Below are 18792 nucleotides of genomic sequence, written 5' to 3' on the forward strand. Positions count from 1 at the left end.
AAGAAGAATCGAGATATTCATCTTCCAAAACATTTTTTTTTATTCTTAGTATGCAGATCAACCATTACAAGAATATTTTTGAATTATGAAGCTAATCTGATTTAAAATTTGAATTTACTAATAAGTTACAAAAGCTGAAGACCATTAATTACGTGATTTCAGTTAATAATAACAGAAATCACGGTAATTAATCCTAATTAATAGCAGCAGCTGTTAAATTATGATGTATTAATACTTATTTATCCCGTGCCAAAAGGATGTATCCCGCTTCTTTGATTTTTAAGGGATTTTTAGTAATATCAATTCTTAAAGGGATAAATGGTCATTTTGTATTTATAATATGTGGTTCCTATAATTTATACTTCATTATATTTCTTCTCGTTTGGGCGTGATTGAGCCAGAACAAACATTTTTGTTCTGATTTTTAGTGCAAGCCGCTTGTACAAGTCCATGAAATAACATATTGTAGAGTAAATAGGTATTCCTTATTCGCATTAAAGAATAAAAAAAGTAAATTAGTATATATTAATCATTAAATGTTCATCTAGACTAGATCATTTTTTCCCCACAATATAGCTAGTCTACACGTTAATTCTCTTTATTAATAAACATTTTTTATAAAAAGATTCGTTGACATAAAATTTGTCAACAACACCAAACAATAAGAATTTATTTAGTATCCATGATACACATTAGTTTTTTGAATTAACCTATTACAATTAAAGTGTTACACTATTTTGTCATAATAAAAATAATTTACGATCACAATCTTTATTATCATCACCAAGAAGTGCGAAGCGTAGACCAACAAGTGTACATCATTCGTCTTTAAAATGCTACTAAAGCTTGGTGGAATTGACCAAGTACAAGTGAACAACATTTAAGAGTAAGTAAAAATTAAAAGTTAGGATAGATGTGATTAAACTGTTAACAAGCAGTTGACGTATTAGGCCAAAAACAAAGAAGTTGGTGTAATTCTAAATGATTAGCATATCTTATATATTTTTTAAACAATTATATATAAAATTGAATTCTATAAAAGAAAAAAAGAGAACGACCAATACAAAAAGTAAAGAAAAATTTGGTGTTTTATTTTAGAAAAAAAATTTAGAGTTAAAAAAATAATGTTTGTGTGTGTGTATATATAAAAGAAGATCAAAATTTGAATAAAATTTGTTTCCTACAATAAATTGATATAGAATAAAATATCTAATTGAACATTAAATAATAATTTTCTATCACCCTTATATTACAAACTTCACAAATTAAATGTTGCCACCTCTTTGTTATCATTCATTTATCAATAATTTATGGCCTTGTAAACTCTATCAAACTCTTTGTTTTTCATCATTTATCATTTAAATCGGATAATCAATTTATATAAAATTCTCCTCATTATCTTTTATAAAGACATCAACAATATGTCAAACTCTCACCATTGGATTGGAAAAAAACAAAAGAGGTATACATGGAATCTCTTTACTAATTCTATGTAAATTTTATGAAATAATACTTTTATGTCCTCTCAAGTTTATGTTGAATAATCTTGTACTCCTATATATAAAATTATGAGATCATACATTTTTCAATTATACAATTTTCTACAAGAACCTCGAATTGTAGAATTTTCTTCTATTAAAAAAAATTTCCAAACGCTATAAAATCTTCATTCGTCAATGAAGAAAAGAACATAAGCAAGACAACTCCGAATATTTTAAATAAATTTTATAACTTTTTTTCAGCATAAGGCATAAGTACCCCCTTAGACTATAACTAGAATTTAAGAGTCAAACCTTAACTACACAGTGGTCCTATTACACCCCGAATTCATTTTTGTAATTTTGTACTCTTTTTTTTAAATGTGGCATCCAAACATATCCGACATGCCTCAACTTGATGCAGTCACAAATTGTTTAACGTAAGTCAAAAGCTATTAAAACTTTTAAAATAACATCGACTATTTTATTAAGATTACATAATGATCATTCAGTAATTTTGTATCTATACATATATTACATCGTTAAAAGAATCTAATCTTAAGTAAATGAGTTCCTCAAAAAATTTAAAATGCTATATTTTTTTAATTTTCATATGCGTTATACAAATATTATAAGTCCTAGATAGATTTTAATTACAAAAAAGAAATATAAGAAAATATCCCTGGAAATAGTCGGTTATATGCAATAAAAAAAATTCAAATTTCAAGAAGTTATAATGAACAAAATCAGACATTAAAAAACAAATCAAAAAACTTTGAACAACAACACTCCCAAGTAAAGTGGAACATCACCTCCATACAAGATAAGAATTAATAAAATTCAAATTGACGACCTTGAACTCCGTTATTATGAACATCAATCAATCTCGTTTTTATCTTTATATGCCAAATCAAGTATATGCTAAATATGACCCTAAAATTGTTATTATCATAAAAAAAATTTGTCATTATCTCATAATAGTCACTACTATTTGTATGTTCTCATTCACCGTCCTTAAGTTATTTGGATTGAATCATAGTTATTGTTATGGTCATAGTATAGAGTTAAAAAATCCAATGCAATTACCAAACAAGCACTAGGTGACATCTTAATGTTCACAAAGACATATACTAAACAAATTTTTTTTACATATAACATATTAAATCTCTCAACATAATTTTGTGAGCGGTGGAACTCATAAATATACAAAAACAATAATAAAAACGATCTTACTTTCCTAACAATCAAAAAGAAAAATACATGTCGCTTAATATGTTTTTCAAAAAGACAGTCTTTAGGTTTTTCTCCAAATTTATAGTTCACAATGTTAATTGAAAGAAGCAAAAAGAAAAAAACTATTATTTCTTTATCAAAATTTTTTAAATGTTATCAAAGAATGAGTTATCACTTTAACAATAATTAATAACTTAACTATCGCTACATATGAATTTCGAGATGCAATTGATACCCTGTATAAGTGTCCCTAAAGTCTGTAGCAACATTCAATCCAATGACAATTAGTTTGTGTCGGTAAAGGTTGAAGCACTCTTCCTGAACGTGCATATTTATTGCCGATAAAAATATATTTTTTCCATAGTGTATTTTGGACATGTTTTAGTTTCACGAAACCATGATCTCTTATATGCCCAAAAAGAAGAGAAGAAAAAATATGGCATAGGTGCAATGACATACAAATTATTTGTACCCAAGAAAACATAATCCAAATAATATACTAATTGTGACAAACAAAAGAGCAATCATTTTGGTTTTTTTAATAAGCTTCATCATTTGTTCCGTATTTGTTATCAAATATTTGTTATTGTGTGCTATCAAATTTAGCACAAACCCACAAGCTGTTTTTCCAAAAATTATATGATGAAAACTTGTAGAGAGGGACAAAGAGAAGAAAAATTTTCAATCATCCTCACTAGAATATTAAACATAATAAAAAAAAAAGTCACTAAAATTGCAAAAAGAAGTTACAATAGACACATGAATCACTATGATTTATAGTAAAAAATTGAACTTCATGAAATAGGAGGAAGAAAATATAGATAAAAGAATTGTTTTATAAAGAACCAAGTGTAATGAATTAAACCATCAACCATTTCTGCAGTGTATCACATTGCGATTGCATTTAATTTTCTTTGTTGGTATGACGAAACGTATAGAAACAGACAAAACATAAGAGAATTTTTCGATCATTCTTGTTGATACTTTAACAGAGTTCACAAAATGTCATCAAAATTAGAAAAAAAATTGTCATAGTTACATGAATCACTACGACTTATAGTAAAGATTAAGCTCCATGAAAACATTCTAGAATGAAACAAAGTTCATAAAAGCTTCAATAAAGTATTTGAATTCGACTACCCTATAGCGAGAAAAAACCTACAAATTATAGTGATACAAAATTCCTCTATTTATAGACAACATAGTGTAGCGTGAACAAATGTTTAGTGTGCCTTATTGGAAATATAAGAAGTCAAAACGCTTTGAAAAAGTTACAACCCTTTAGAAAAATCACAATCTTTCATTAAAATACCTATTTTTTCATAAAAGTTGCAGCTCTTATAAAAAGTAACATTTTATCATAAAAGTCGCAATTTTTCATGGAATGGGCATGGTAGTTTTGGAAATAAATATATTTGAAAGGGAATGCTGATTTATGGTGGTGTCACGTAGGCGTCCGTAGGATTCGCTTTTATATAATTATATTACTAGTTCAAGAGGATAAAGAACCTTAGTTTGGGGAAGGTATGTCACTGAAATTCTAGTCATAATATACGGATACTTATGCCTTATCTCATTTTATTTGTTTATATATATTAAGCTATATTTTTTACTTTGTAATAACATTTTATAGCACATTCTATTAGTGAAATACTAATAATTTCTTACGTATAATAATTTCAATAATATTGATGGGATTGTTAAAATATTACATCAATATTTGTAAAAGTAAAGAAAAAAAGTCTATTAGTTCCATATAGATTAAACAGAAATAGTTGTATAGTCAATACTATTCCATTTATCATTTGCTATGAAGAATTTTTTTGTCTTATATTTCTAATAGTCTACTTGATTTAAGACATTGCAAATTTGGTAACAATTTTAAACTTTTACAGTTACTATTTTAAACTATCATCTATACACACACGCAACTAATTATATTTTAGAGGCTCTTGTACTTATGACATTAAATCTTGCATTGATATTTTAGCTTTTCCACATTTCGTTCAGCGAAAAACATAGGTGACATTTGTTAGAGTGTATTTGAAACAATAATATATGTATTAGCATTGTGTATTACTAGTACTTTGTATGGTTGTCACACCTGCAGCCTACTCCCTTGACATGGGCGGAACCCAATGACCCTTGTTGGCCTTGAGTGAACCCTTGTCATGGCTCAATTAACTCAGTGGAATACTTAACTTAACTCAAGTATAGAGCTGGTATATTCTCATGATAAAATACTTAAAAGAATTAATTAGCCAAAATGGCTCTTAAATTCTCAAAGTTAAAACGTCTGACATGTAAGATAAAAGAGACTAAAACTGAACTATCTGACTATTCATTTGTCTATGAAGCCCCTAATACTAATAAGATGAATGTTGGGACAAATCCCACAACATTCCATAATGAAATACGAAAGAAAAAAATTAAAGAGTCCTCTCGAATGAAAGGAGGCTCACCACTGACTCTGAATACTCAAGTTTGATCAACGAGGCACTGGATGCTGATCCTAGTCACCTGAGTCTACATGATAAGACGATGCAGGCCAACTAAAATCAGTACATTGAATGTCCGTGTATGCGAGTTGGAATTTTAAACAACAACTACTAAGATTGAAAGGATTAAGAATGAACATATCTTAGCTCTACTCAATTCAAAAAGTCATAACTCAATATAAAGCAGTAAAGACACATGCATTATATATATTTATATAAATGTTTAAAACAATGTAAGCACTTGGTTCATTAAAGGTAATACAATAATAAATTCAACATTACTTGTATATGAAAGTAATACAGTTTCTATGGAAAATTCTCTAATTGACAAGCAAACATCGCTTACCTAACGTCACAAGATGAAGGCTATATAACTAGTCGTCAGTATAGAACCTGAACTACTAAGTGGTATCACAAAGGAGTCATATAAAAAGTGTGACCCTTAATATGTTAATACGAGCTATATTGTTTATGGATACTTGAGTTGATATAAACTCGATTCCCCATATCGGTGTTCAATACTACTCAAAATACAGAGCTCATTAGTTTTTAAAACAACTTCTTCTCTGGTTTGAGGTAATTGCTCAAAATTAGCTTTAAAATATCTCTTGGAAATCATAGTTTCCATTTCATAAAACTAGCCAAAGACTCTTTGGAAGTCTAAACACACAAACATCAAACCTATTGTAGACAGTACTGCTAACTAGATCGGCGAATCGCCGAAGGTCTTCGGCGAGCTATATCGGGCTCAATGAAGAAATTGTCTTCAAAATATAGCAATTTGGTGGTGGAAAGGGTTATTCGGTGATGCATCGACTATTTTCGATGAGTACAGGTTTATTCGTCGAACTGCATAGTATACACTCTCAGGAGACAAAATCCAACTATGAAAAAGTATAATTAAGCACAGGCCCATGACAACCATCCCTCAGAAATACTCATACTTTTCCATGTTTTGTCAAATTTGGCCATTTGGTAATGTCTGTTCTTACGGATATGGTTACCCTTTCTATTGTTATAACAATTTTCTCTATTTAACACAAAAACAGGCTATTATGACTTCACCTAAACAATCAAAACAACATGCTTGCACAACCCAATGAGATTACATTCAATCATAATCAATACAATACGAGCATTTGATGATCAAAACAATACGGACAATATTTTAAATTTCAAATAGGCATGAAAACATTTTAATCCTTGTAGGGAGGCCCAACACACATCAATACGATACTATGATTGCAAAATATTTCAAAAGTTTTCAAAAATATACTTGGGGCTTTAGGACTAACCTTTAATGTCGACTGAAATACAATTGAAATCCTAGGCGGCAAACAAATCCTTTTCCAAGCACCTATCAACAACAAAAATATTAATAAAAGGAAATAATATTGAAATTTCTTTCTTGATGTGCAAATGATAAGTTTGAAAAGGAGGAAAACGGAAGAAGTTCAAATTCTAGGACTATTATCCAGCATTATTCTCCTAGTTCATGTGTATTCGGCAACGTTATATTAATCACCGATCCACTCGGCGACGCACTGAATTGTTGATTTCTTCGCCATGTTTTATAGCGCATATACATTATTTGGAGGTCAAAACGATAGAGAATATCAGGGCCACTAATCAATTACTCAATAAGCCAATAGGATCCTCAGTTTTACAAGATGCACTTTTAAACGCATTCTTCGCTTTATCCTACAAAATTAAGACAACATTATTCTGACATATTGATTTAAATCCACAAAACCATGGGTTGCCTCCCAAGGAGTACCTTATTTAATATCGTGGCACAACATGAGCTACCTGGCAAGGGTTGTCTTTTGGGTTAGACCTTATGCCATTAGGTAACCCTTCTTTATAGCCCGGATAGTGATGACGCAATACGTGGTCCAAGAGGTCTTAACAAACTTGATTAATCTTTAGTTGAAGACACTCGTACTATTTAGTACCTACATTCTTTCCCTCAGTGGCTCTAGCTTTCTGTATTGCTTATGAAGCTTTTGAAGAATGACTAATAGTGTATCCTCTATACGTTTATTATCATTTCCCTAGACTTTTCTCGTTCACAAGGAGGCATGTACCTCCCTTGGATTTTGCACAAATTTTCCACACCTAATATTTTTGTGTCCATGTCATTCACCTGAGTTACCAGTGTAGATAACTTAAAATAACCCTCGACTTCTTGATTTTCCACTGCTTCCCTCTTACATGCACAGGATGCCCCGACCAAAGACAACTCAAAACAAAATAATACTAAACATAAAGTTAGTAAAACTAATACTAATAAGAAATAAAATTCAATTTAACTACATATTTTCACGTAACACCACTCCCCGACAATAACACCATTTTTATCGGTAATTTAACTAGAGATGCAACTTCCAATGCAAGTGTCGACAATTGAACCGTAGAATAGGAACCCAAAAAGGGTTCGGTCGTTTCCACTAGGATTAGTTATGAGAATTAATTGAAAAGAAAAATTACATTCTATCTAGTCGTAGATAAAGATATTATCGAATAAAAACATTATAAATCAGAGATGCGATGATGAAAGCGTCAAATATCAATGGGGGATTTTATTGGTGGTAGTAAAAACAACAAAAATAAAAAAGAGTACTAAATCAATAGATAGGGAATTCTTGGGATGTGATTGGGAATACCAGACAAGCTAACTTGTTGAGTACAAGCTTCCAACATGAGATTGATAAAATAATTATGACTAGGCTAAACTTTAAGGGAGATAAGATCGTTCTCAAGTAACTTACTCCATTTCATTGGGCTCCTCTCGGACACCCACTTGTCTCATGAAGAAAGCCTAAACCTTAACCCACTCAATCTTTGAAGCTGAGTGTGTAGAAATGAGACTACGGCTCACTCAGTCAAGCTGAGCCTCATATCGACCCACTCCCACTGACAATCAATTTAGTAGTCTTACTTTCACGACTTCTCTCTCGAGCAATCCAAAAACACATAAATAAAATTGTATTTGCAACTACAACTTCATTAGATTTATCCACAACTACCACAAATCACAATTAAACTACAATAATCTATGAGTTAAAAGATCCAACAATAATCTTAACCCATATTCGCTAAATCACACAACAATAATTGGAGTTTTTAGCCACACATCAAGAGAGAGAAATGTATACCTAAATGAAATTACATTTAAATGCGAATGAAGATTTAAGTCTTGTTACAGGCCAAGAGTGAATAATTCACACGACCCAAGTCCAATTCGTTGGCGATGAACCATTTTGGTCTTCAAGTTCTTGTCAAAAACCTTGTAAGACTTAGAGCTCAAAAATTGATAAAATTAATCATAAAATTACTAAAAGTTTTAAAATATTCGATACGAAACTAAAACACTCCTCTATTATGCATAGTTTTCACAAATTTATGTTGCACTGAATAAATATTCTTAGTGAGTCAGAATCGCTGAAAAATTCGGCAATTTGCCCTTTGGTAAACCCAAGCATCTTTGTGTTCTGTATCAATGAAAAATAAGGTACTTCATTAAAGAACTACTAGGTGACCTACCCACTGCTTATTTTCTCTTCTGATTGGATCCTTTCTTTTAGAGCTCAACACAATGTAACAAAAAGCGAAAATCAGTCCTATTGGCAAGTCACCAAGTGGATTTGGCGATCCACAAATCTTCATTTCTTCATTGTTTTGCTTCTTCTTTCTAAGTATTGTCCATATTTTTCCTTTAACTAAATACCTAAAACTCAAGGTTATTCATCATTAATTGAGACAAAATAATAATTTAAGAGAAATATTTATGTTAAAATGTAGCCATAAATGAATCCAATTTGTGGACTTAGAATTTAAGGGTACTTTCTCTGTTAAAATATATCCATAAATGAGTCCAATTTGTGGACTTATCAATACTGATTTTTCATCTTTCATGGGCCTTATTAACAGACTGTTTAAGCTTTATCTATATATGTTTGTGATTGTACTTATCTATGACATTCTACTCTACTTAACGCGTGATGAACATCATGCAAGTCATCTCATAGCAGTTGTTCAAATTGTCAAGGATAGAGAGTTTTATGTTAATTTCTTTAAGTATGAATTATCGCTTGAGTCTTCGCATTATAAGGTTACATTGTTTCTGGAAATAGGGTTCGAGTTGACACTAAAAAGATTGAGGTAGTGATGAATTGGCCCAGATCCACATCTTCAATTTATATTAGGAGCTTATTTGTCTTAGTTAGTTATTATAAGGGGGTTTGTCAAGGGGTTTTCATCAATTTCATTCCAATTGACTAAGTTAAATTACAAAACAATAAAGTTTAAATGGTCTGAAAAATATGATAAAAACTTTTGAGAATTGAAAACTATCTTTAGTATTGCCCAAATGTTTACCTTGAGAGAAGGTATAAAAGGTTTTATTATGTACAATGATGTGTCTAATGTGTGATGGGTTTTATGATGATGTATAATGGCAAGGTTATGGCTTATTCCTCCAGAAACAATAAGAGTCACAAAAGGAATTACCTAACCCATGACCTAGATTTTGATGAGGTATTGTTTGCTTTAAAAAATATTACATCACTAAATTTATGGTCTTCATGTCTATTTGTTCACGGGTCACAAAAGCCTTCAGTTTATGTTAAGTTAGACAAAACTTAATCTTAGACAGGAGAGGTGGTTGGAGTTACTCATTAATTACTATATGAGTATTCCCTCTCACCTGGTTAAGGCTAATGTTATTGTTGATGCTTTCAGATAACTATATATGGGTAGTACCACCCATTTTCAAGAAGACAAGAAAGAGTTAGTCAAAGATGTGCACACACTTGCACGATTGGTGTCTGATTAATGGATTCAAATGAACGAAGAGTAGAGATGAATAATGGGGTTGAATTATCATTTGTGTCTTAAGTGACAGAGAAAAAAGATCAAGACACCATTTTGGTTGAACTGAAGGAAAATATTCACAAGCAGGAACTGATGGCTTTTGAAAAAGGGGAGATGGAATGTTAAGATATCAAAGTAGACTGTGTGCGACCAAGGTGGATGAACTTCAAAATAGGATTATGGATTAAGCTCAAAGCTCCAAATACTCTGTCCATCGGGGCATTATAGAGTTCGTTGCTAAGTGCCTTAATTGTAAACAAGTCAAGGTAGAAACTAGATCCCAAGTAGTATGGATTAGAACATAGATATTTTGGAATGAAAGTAGGAGATGATCAATATGGATTGTTTAAATATTTTACTGCGGTCTCGTAGGAAGCATGATTGAATTTGGGTGATTGTAGATCGGATGACAAAATCAGCCCATTCTTACCAATAAAGAAAATTTAATAGAGAACTATGTTAAGTTAAATATTCAAAAAGTTGACCAAATTGATGGAGTTTCAGTGTCCATCATTTAAGATAGAGGTGTGCAATTCACCACACAATTATGGAAGTTTTTCCAAAAGGTTTAGGTTCGAAGGTAAATTTCAGTAATCCTTTCCATCTTCCATTTGATGGTCAATCAAAGAGCACAATTCAGACATTAGAGGATATGTTGAGGGTGTGTGTGATCTATTTTAAGGGTAATTTATATGATCATTTACTTGTCATTGAGTTTGCTTAAAACAACAATGATCACTTTAGCATCCATGTGGCTCGTTATGAGGATCTTTATGAGAGAAGATGTTGATCTCCTATTTGATGGTTTATGATTGGTGAAGATTGGTTCGTAGGACCATACTTGGTTCATCAAACTATGAAGAAAGTGAATATCATCTAAGCGTTGAAAATAATGTAGAGTCATCAGAAACTCTATATTGATGTTAGGATAAGAGACTAAGAGTTTGAAGTGGATAATTGAGTTTATTTGAAGGTTTAACCCATGAAGGGTGTTATGGGGTTTGTGAATAAGGGTCAGCTTAGTCTAAGGGATTGGAAATGTATAAAATAAATTGGAGCTACCTCCACAGTTAGATATTCTCTATGAGGTATTCCTCATTTCAATGTTGAAGAAGTATATGGGTGATCGTTTGCTTATACTGACTGAGAATATGTGTATTAAGAATATCCTATATTATGAGGAGATTCACGTACATATAAATTTCCAGGTTTAAAAGTTGAGGACCAACGATGTTTCATCAATCGAGGTCTTAGAAAGGACTCAGTTTTTTTAGGGAGCTACTTAGGAGGTTGAGTAGGATATGAAGAAGGGATACCCAAATCTCTTTGAGTCTAGAGAAACTACAAATTAAGGTAGTAATACTTTTCTTGACATTTATTTTAGTTGAAATGTTGTGTTACGTCATATATTAAGTACTTGAGATAAATGTTTGATGTTACCACCCTCATTCTACTTATATTAATCTTATTCGACTACAAATGTTTCAGAGAAGGAGATATTGTAACATCCCGCCTTAGAAAGAGTTAAATTTAGAAAGAACTAAATTTTAAGTAACCAAATCTGAAATTTTGCAAGTTATTTTTAAGTTATGATTTTTTGGTCAACTTCAAAAGAAAATAATTTTCTCTACATGATGAATAAGGTTGCCTATAAGATATCAACTGAATGTTTTTGGAATTCTGTTTCCAACATAACTATGTTTCTAAATTTTTATATCGTATGAGGGAGATATGCTTGTTCGTAGTAAGGCTATCCAATTAAGGAAGCTTACCCCAATTAATGAGGGGTGTTTTGGTCCTTTTCTCCATTTGCTTTAAATGTAATTAAAAAATATAGGGGTCAAATATGATTATAACTAGTTTATCCTAAGTCTAAATTTCCGAGAAAGCTAGGGAAATATCTCAAGAGGAGAAAAGAGGAGTTTCAAGAAGTTTTACAAGATTTTTGAGAAATCACCAAGAATTTGCTTCTTTCAAGGTACATGAGGTTTCTTATAGTGATGGATATGTTCATCCTCACGCCAAACATTTATTTCTTTCAATAAATAATCCATGAAGTCATTATGTATAGGTTCTTGATAAATTCTGAAGGTTTTATCTCATTCTTTACTAATAAAGTCATGTTGATTGTTAAAGTGTGGTTTTGCGAATGAGTGTTGTCCTTAATATAGATTGAGGGAGTGTTTGATGATTTTATTGTGTTTTTGAATCTAAATGAGTTTGGCAATGAAACATCTCATTCAAAGTGGGTTATTAAAATTTTGATTTTACTAAAGAAAGGAATAATCGGTTCAAGTTGAACATCGATACCTATAGCTATAGAACTTCATCATAATAAATTTCAAATCCTAGTTGGTTCATTTTATTTATTTGTGCTTTGATTTTTTATTTTATTTTAATGTTCACACTGATAGGACAAGTTAATAGAAATTCATGAAATATATCGCAACTTCACAAAGTTTAAATGTGTAAGTCGATGTTATCTCTGTATACTTACTTTACGTATGTACGTAGAATTACAATTAAATATGTATATATTTATAAATAAAAGCATATAAATCGACTTAGTCTATGTAGTTTACACAAATCAATAGACATGCACAAAAAAAAGCACAAATACTTGAAAAAATATTTTATTTATTGTGCTTATCAATTAAACTGTATTAAATAAAAAAAATAAAAGTGCTAAACAAACAAATATTAGTGATATTGTGGTAGAACCGTGCCCCACTCGCAATACTTATAACCTGGATTGTATTTTTCAAATGATGCATTTTATGTTAGGATCGAATTCACGCACACACACTAGATGAATGAACAACACAAGAACTTTCAAGAGAAAGAGATGAGAGAGAAAGAGAAAACTCAATATTTCGTAGTAACACCCCGTGAGTAAACTTTCACGACGGTGAGGTATATTTATATTAATAAATCAAAGTATTTTTGGTAACAGAGGATAAATAGAGAATAAATAGGAAAGACTAAAATAGAGAATAAATAGGAAAACCTAAAATTAATCAGCATTCAGTACCTAACAATTCTCCCACTTGGAGACTGACTAAGTCATCAAAAAAATACATTCTCAAAAAAAATCTCTTCATCATCAACATCTTTACCGCACCGCAACATCTGTAGCAACAGCTACAGAAGACCCACCAAGGTTTTACATAACCTCAGTTTCCTAACATCAACACATTTCGTTAAAATGTCTATCGGGTTCTTTGCACCCTCTATCTTCTCCAACCACATCACCATCCTGCACTGCCCTGCGAGTTAAATGGTATCGCCTTCTGATGTGCTTTGTCTTCGAATGATAGACTGGATTTTTCATCAACTATATGGCACTCTGGCTATCTGAGTAAAGAATCTTCTCGCACTGCTTCTTGCCTCAAGATAATCTGCCAGCCATATCATCTCTTTCCCAGCTTCAGCTATCGCCACATACTCAGCTTCAGTAGATGAAATAGAAACACACTTCTGAAGCCTGGGCATCCAACTTACTACTGTTCCACCTATAATGTAAATGTACCCAAATGTGCTCTTGCTCGATTAAACATCCCCACCAAGATCAGCATCCATGAAACCTTGTAGAGTCACCTTGCCTTTTCCAAAATAAAGTGATGTACTGGATGTACCTCTCAGATATCTCAGAAGCCACGTCACAGCTTCCCAATGCTCTTTCCCAGGGTTCGCCATGTACCTTCTAACAACTCCCAATGCATGTGCTATATCAGGTCTAGTGCAAACCATAGCATACATCAAACTACCAACTGCTGAAGCATATGGAACAAGTGTCATGTGATCACGCTCCTCGGTAGTCTTGGATGACTGCTCCTTTGACAATTTAAAGTGATTTTCCAATGGAATAGTAATTGGTTTTGCATCATTAACCCTGAATCTGCTCAGGACCTTCTCAATGTACAACTCCTGAGATAGATTTAAACATCCAGTAGATCTATCCCGAGAAATCTTCATCCCCAAAATCTATCTTTCTTTACCCAAATCTTTCATCTCAAATGCTGCAGACAACCTTGTCTTAAGATTGTTAATCTCCCTCATACTAGATCCTGCAATCAACATATCATCCACATACAAGAGTAGAAAGACATGAATCAGTGTATTTCTTGAAGTAACAACAAGGATCCTTTTCAGCTTTGTAGAATCCACTCTTGGACATGAAGGAGTCAAACTTCCTGTACTACTGCCTTGGTTCTTGCTTTAGTCCGTACAAGCTCCTAGTGAGCTTGCACACCATGTGTTCCTTGACTGGAACAACAAATCCTTATGGTTGCTGCACATAGATCTCTTTGTCAAGATCTCCATGTAAAAACAACGTTTTTACATCCATTTGCTTAAAATGCAAATTCTCTGATGCAACAACACTCAACAGAATTCGAATAGAGGTTAACTTCACAACAGGAGAGAATATTTTAGCATAATCAATACCTTTCCTTTGTGAATATCCTTTAACCACTAAACGAGCCTTGAACCTTCTTTTGCCATCTCGTTCAGTCTTGATTCTGAACACCCACTTGTTCAACAAGGCTCTCTTCTGTGCAGGTAGCTCAGTCAACACCCACGTGTCGTTCTTCTTAAGTGACCTCATCTCATCATCCATGGCTTGCTCCCACTTGATCGAATCCTCCACGTGTAGGGCCTCATCAAAAGACTTTTGTTCCCCCTCTTCATTCATCAATAGATAGTGTAATGACGGTGAATACCTATCTGGTGCCCTAATTGATCTGGATGATCTCTTTAACACCTGCTCAGGTGTAACTTGCTCCACTTAAGATTCTTTAGTAGGAGTGGATTGAGTATTTGCTTCGATATCTCTAGGTTACTCTTCTCCAACTCAACCTCAACTCCCACTTACTTTGTAATCTCTAGAACCTTCTGCTCTCTATCCTTGTATAGCACAGACTCATCAAATATCACGTCACAATGTCTCAGGATCTTTCTGTTCTTGTCATCCCAAAACCTGTAACAAAACAAATCAGAACCATATCCTATGAAGTAAGAATTCACAGCCTTGGCATCAAGCTTGTCTTTCTTTTCTGGATCAGCATGAACATAAGCAATGCAACCAAAAGTCCTCAAGTGTGAGTACTTGAGTTCTTTTCCTGTACATACCTCCTCTGGAATCTTGAACCCTAAAGGAACTGATGGTCCCCTGTTGATCAAGTATGCAACTATGCTCACACCATCTGCCCAAAGTTCTTTGGGCAACCCACAGTGTATCCTCATACTCGTTGCACGCTCTTTCAATGTTCTGTTCATCCTCTTAGTAATTCCATTCTACCTTGCCTTACCAGGAACTGTTCTCATCAATGTGATTCCCTCAGCTGCACAGAATGTCTTGAACTCTGATTTGTCATACTCTTCTTCATGGTCAGACCTTAGGCGTTTGACTTTCAAACCAGTCTGATTCTCAAATTCAGCTTTCCACTTCTTGAAAGTTACAAACACATCTGACTTATGCTTCAAGAAGTAAACCCATACCTTCCTGTTGAAATCATCAATGAAGGTAACATAGAATCTGGATCCTCCAAGTGATGATACTGGAGATGGTCCCCAAACATCTGTATGGACCATTTCCAACCGCACTTTCTCTGGCTCTCTAAGAGTCTTTATGAAGCTTATTCTTTTTTGTTTGCCCATAACACAGCACTTGCAAAGACCCATATCAACAGTCTTCAGACCCTCTAATGCTCCTTTTGCGACAAGCATCTTCATTCCTTCAGTACTCATGTGTCCAGGTCTGTTATGCCATAGACATGAAGCGGAACCACCTTCAGCAACAACGGCCATGTTTATACACCCTGCAGTTGTGTACAAGGTTCTAGATTTGTGCCATGAGCTACTACCATGAACATTTCCCAAACTTTGCTGCATATCCCGTGCTATCCAACTGACCTACAGAGATCAGATTTTTCTTAATCCCAGGAATATATCTGAACTCCTCCAATGTCCACTGGTTTACCAAGGTGGTCTTTATGAATAAATCCCCCCTTCCTTCAACCTCTAAGGCTTTATTGTCACCAAGATATACTTTTCCAAAATTTCCAGATTTGAAATTTTGGAACAACTTCTTTCTTGGAGACGAATGAAAAGATGCACCAGAATCCAAAATCCATGATTCAACTGGGCTGTTCACACAAAGGATAAGAGCATCCTCAATGTCCTCTGCTGAATTTACAGAATCATTGTCACTCTCCAAATTTCTAATTCTGTTTCTTCTTTGGCTTTATAGAGTTCGTCCGAAAGTGCCCTTTTTCTCACAAGTTCCAACAAGTCACGTTTGATCTGTTCAGGGATTTTCCTCGTTTTTTGATTTTGATCGACCATGTTGATTTTGGCCTTTCGTCATACTTCTCCCCCTTCGATCAACGTTGAGAGTACTGCCCGGTGAATCTCCCACTTCTCGTTGGTGAATACTTTCGCGAAGAACAACATCACGGATTTCATCAAACTTCAGTTTCTCAGATCCACAGGAACTGCTAATCGCAGCAACAACAGTATCCCAAGACTCGGGCAGAGATGACATCAAAATCAACACCTTAATTTCATCTTCGAAAATAATATCCAAAGAATTGAGTTGACTCACAATCATATTGAACTCGTTTATATGATCAGAAATGGATCATGTTTCAGACATCTGTAAATTGAAAAATCTACGCATAAAATATACCTTGTTCATAGCCGATGGTTTTTCATACATGTTTGACAGTGCCTTCAACAGATCGGACGTAGTCTTCTCCTTCACGATGTTGAACGCTCCGTTTCTTGACAAAGTTAATCGGATCAACCCTAGAGCGTGGCGATCCTTGAGTTTCCACTTCTCCTCTATCATGGATTCCGTCTTCACCCCGGTCAGCGATTTGTGAAGATCTTTCTGGTACAGATAACCTTCGATCTGCATCTTCCAAAAACTGAAATCGGATCCATCAAACATCTCGATTCCAAGCTTCGGACTATCCATCTTCAGTGATCGTGTTGAACTCCTTAGCTCTGATACCAGTTGTTAGGATCGAATTCATGCACACACACTAGATGAATGAAGAACACAAGAACATTCATGAGAAAGAGTTGAGAGATCTAGAGAGAGAAAGAGAAAACCCATTATTTTGTGGTAACACCTCGTGAGTAAACTTCCACGGCGGTGAGGTATATTTATATTAATAATCAGAGTATTTTCGATTACAGATAATGAATAGGAAAGCCTAAAATAGAGAATAAATAGGAAAATCTAAAATAGAGAATAAATAGGAAAATCTAAAATTAATCAAGCTCCACTACCTAACATTTTATAATTGTGTAATTTAAGAAAATTGATGCATTGAACTTCTTCGTTCTTACAATATCGATCAAATTCGTCGATTTTAATATTTTCACTTGTCAATTAATGAATGGTATGTGTCTATTTCCTATGAAGCACTTCAATTATTCTTTTTGTCACTTGTCGCTTGTAATTATGAATAATTGTAGCAAAAGAAATGTATTTAGCTATGAATTTTTTTCATCGCAAAATAGTTAAATAATTCACTAAAAAATTTTAAGTTGTAGCAATATAATATCTCACATATTTTGTGACAATGTTTTTTTTCTCACTAAATACAGATTAATTAGAGACAATAAAATATTTTTCACCAATTATTTGTATTATTAGTGATGAAATAAATGTAATAATGAAACCTAAAATTCCAAAGATAAAATTTATAATATTTGACTACGAACTCTAATTTTTCGATATTTTAACAACATATTGTTTTAGAAACAATTCTTTGTGTACAAAATTTAATAAATTATAAGAAAAAAATATTTTATCATGAATTAGATACATTATCAGTGATAAAATAACGTTTCACCGACAACTTAAATTCATGGCTAACAGTACTCAACAGATGAGGCCAACTAATTTTTTGGTGGGAAATTTCAGCGTACAAAGATTTTCTACGGATTTTCAGGTTTCGTCACTAAAAGTATGTGTCTCATATATTTAGGCATGAAAAGTAAAATTTGTCACTAAAAGCGAATAACTAGTGACAAATTTGATGTTATACTTTTAGTGACAAAATAATGTGTCATCAATAACTTTCGTGACTAACACTACTTAACAAATGACGCCAATTATTTATTTTTGTGGAAAACATTACTGGATAAAATTTTGCTACTAATTTTGATGTTTCGTCACTAAAATTATGGATCAATGTTGAATTCGTCTCCTCGCTTCCTTGTGTATCAGCTAAATAAGAGTAAGTCCTCTCTATTTTTCTTCTTTCCTAGTTCACTTGCCTTAGTCATCTCAGCAAAGTTCCTTTGTAGTTGTGCTCTCACTTAGGGGATTGTGCTCCTTGTGCGTTAATTCTTTATCTTATCTGAAGGAAGGATAATTAATCATTAGGTTGGTTATGCTACTTCTTTTTTCCCGTTCCTGGTATTACGTAGGATTTCTTCGATTTTTGCTACCTTATCGGCGATGCTTGAATGAAGTGCATGTGTACCTTCATTCCACCTCCTCATATTTGTGATTAAAACTTCTTCAAGGTTAAAAGGTTTCCATCTGGCTCAAATCTTGCTATTTTTCTAAATAAAAAACAGTCTAGGCTAAATAACGTTTCATATTTCTTATTTCCCCTTTGTCTTTGAAAAATGATACATATGTGAAAAACCTATGTTGTAGCTCTTGCTTCCCCATTATTTCCTTAACG

The sequence above is a fragment of the Solanum lycopersicum genome, chromosome 8 (assembly GCF_036512215.1).
Source record: "Solanum lycopersicum chromosome 8, SLM_r2.1".
Classification (NCBI taxonomy): Eukaryota; Viridiplantae; Streptophyta; class Magnoliopsida; order Solanales; family Solanaceae; genus Solanum; species Solanum lycopersicum.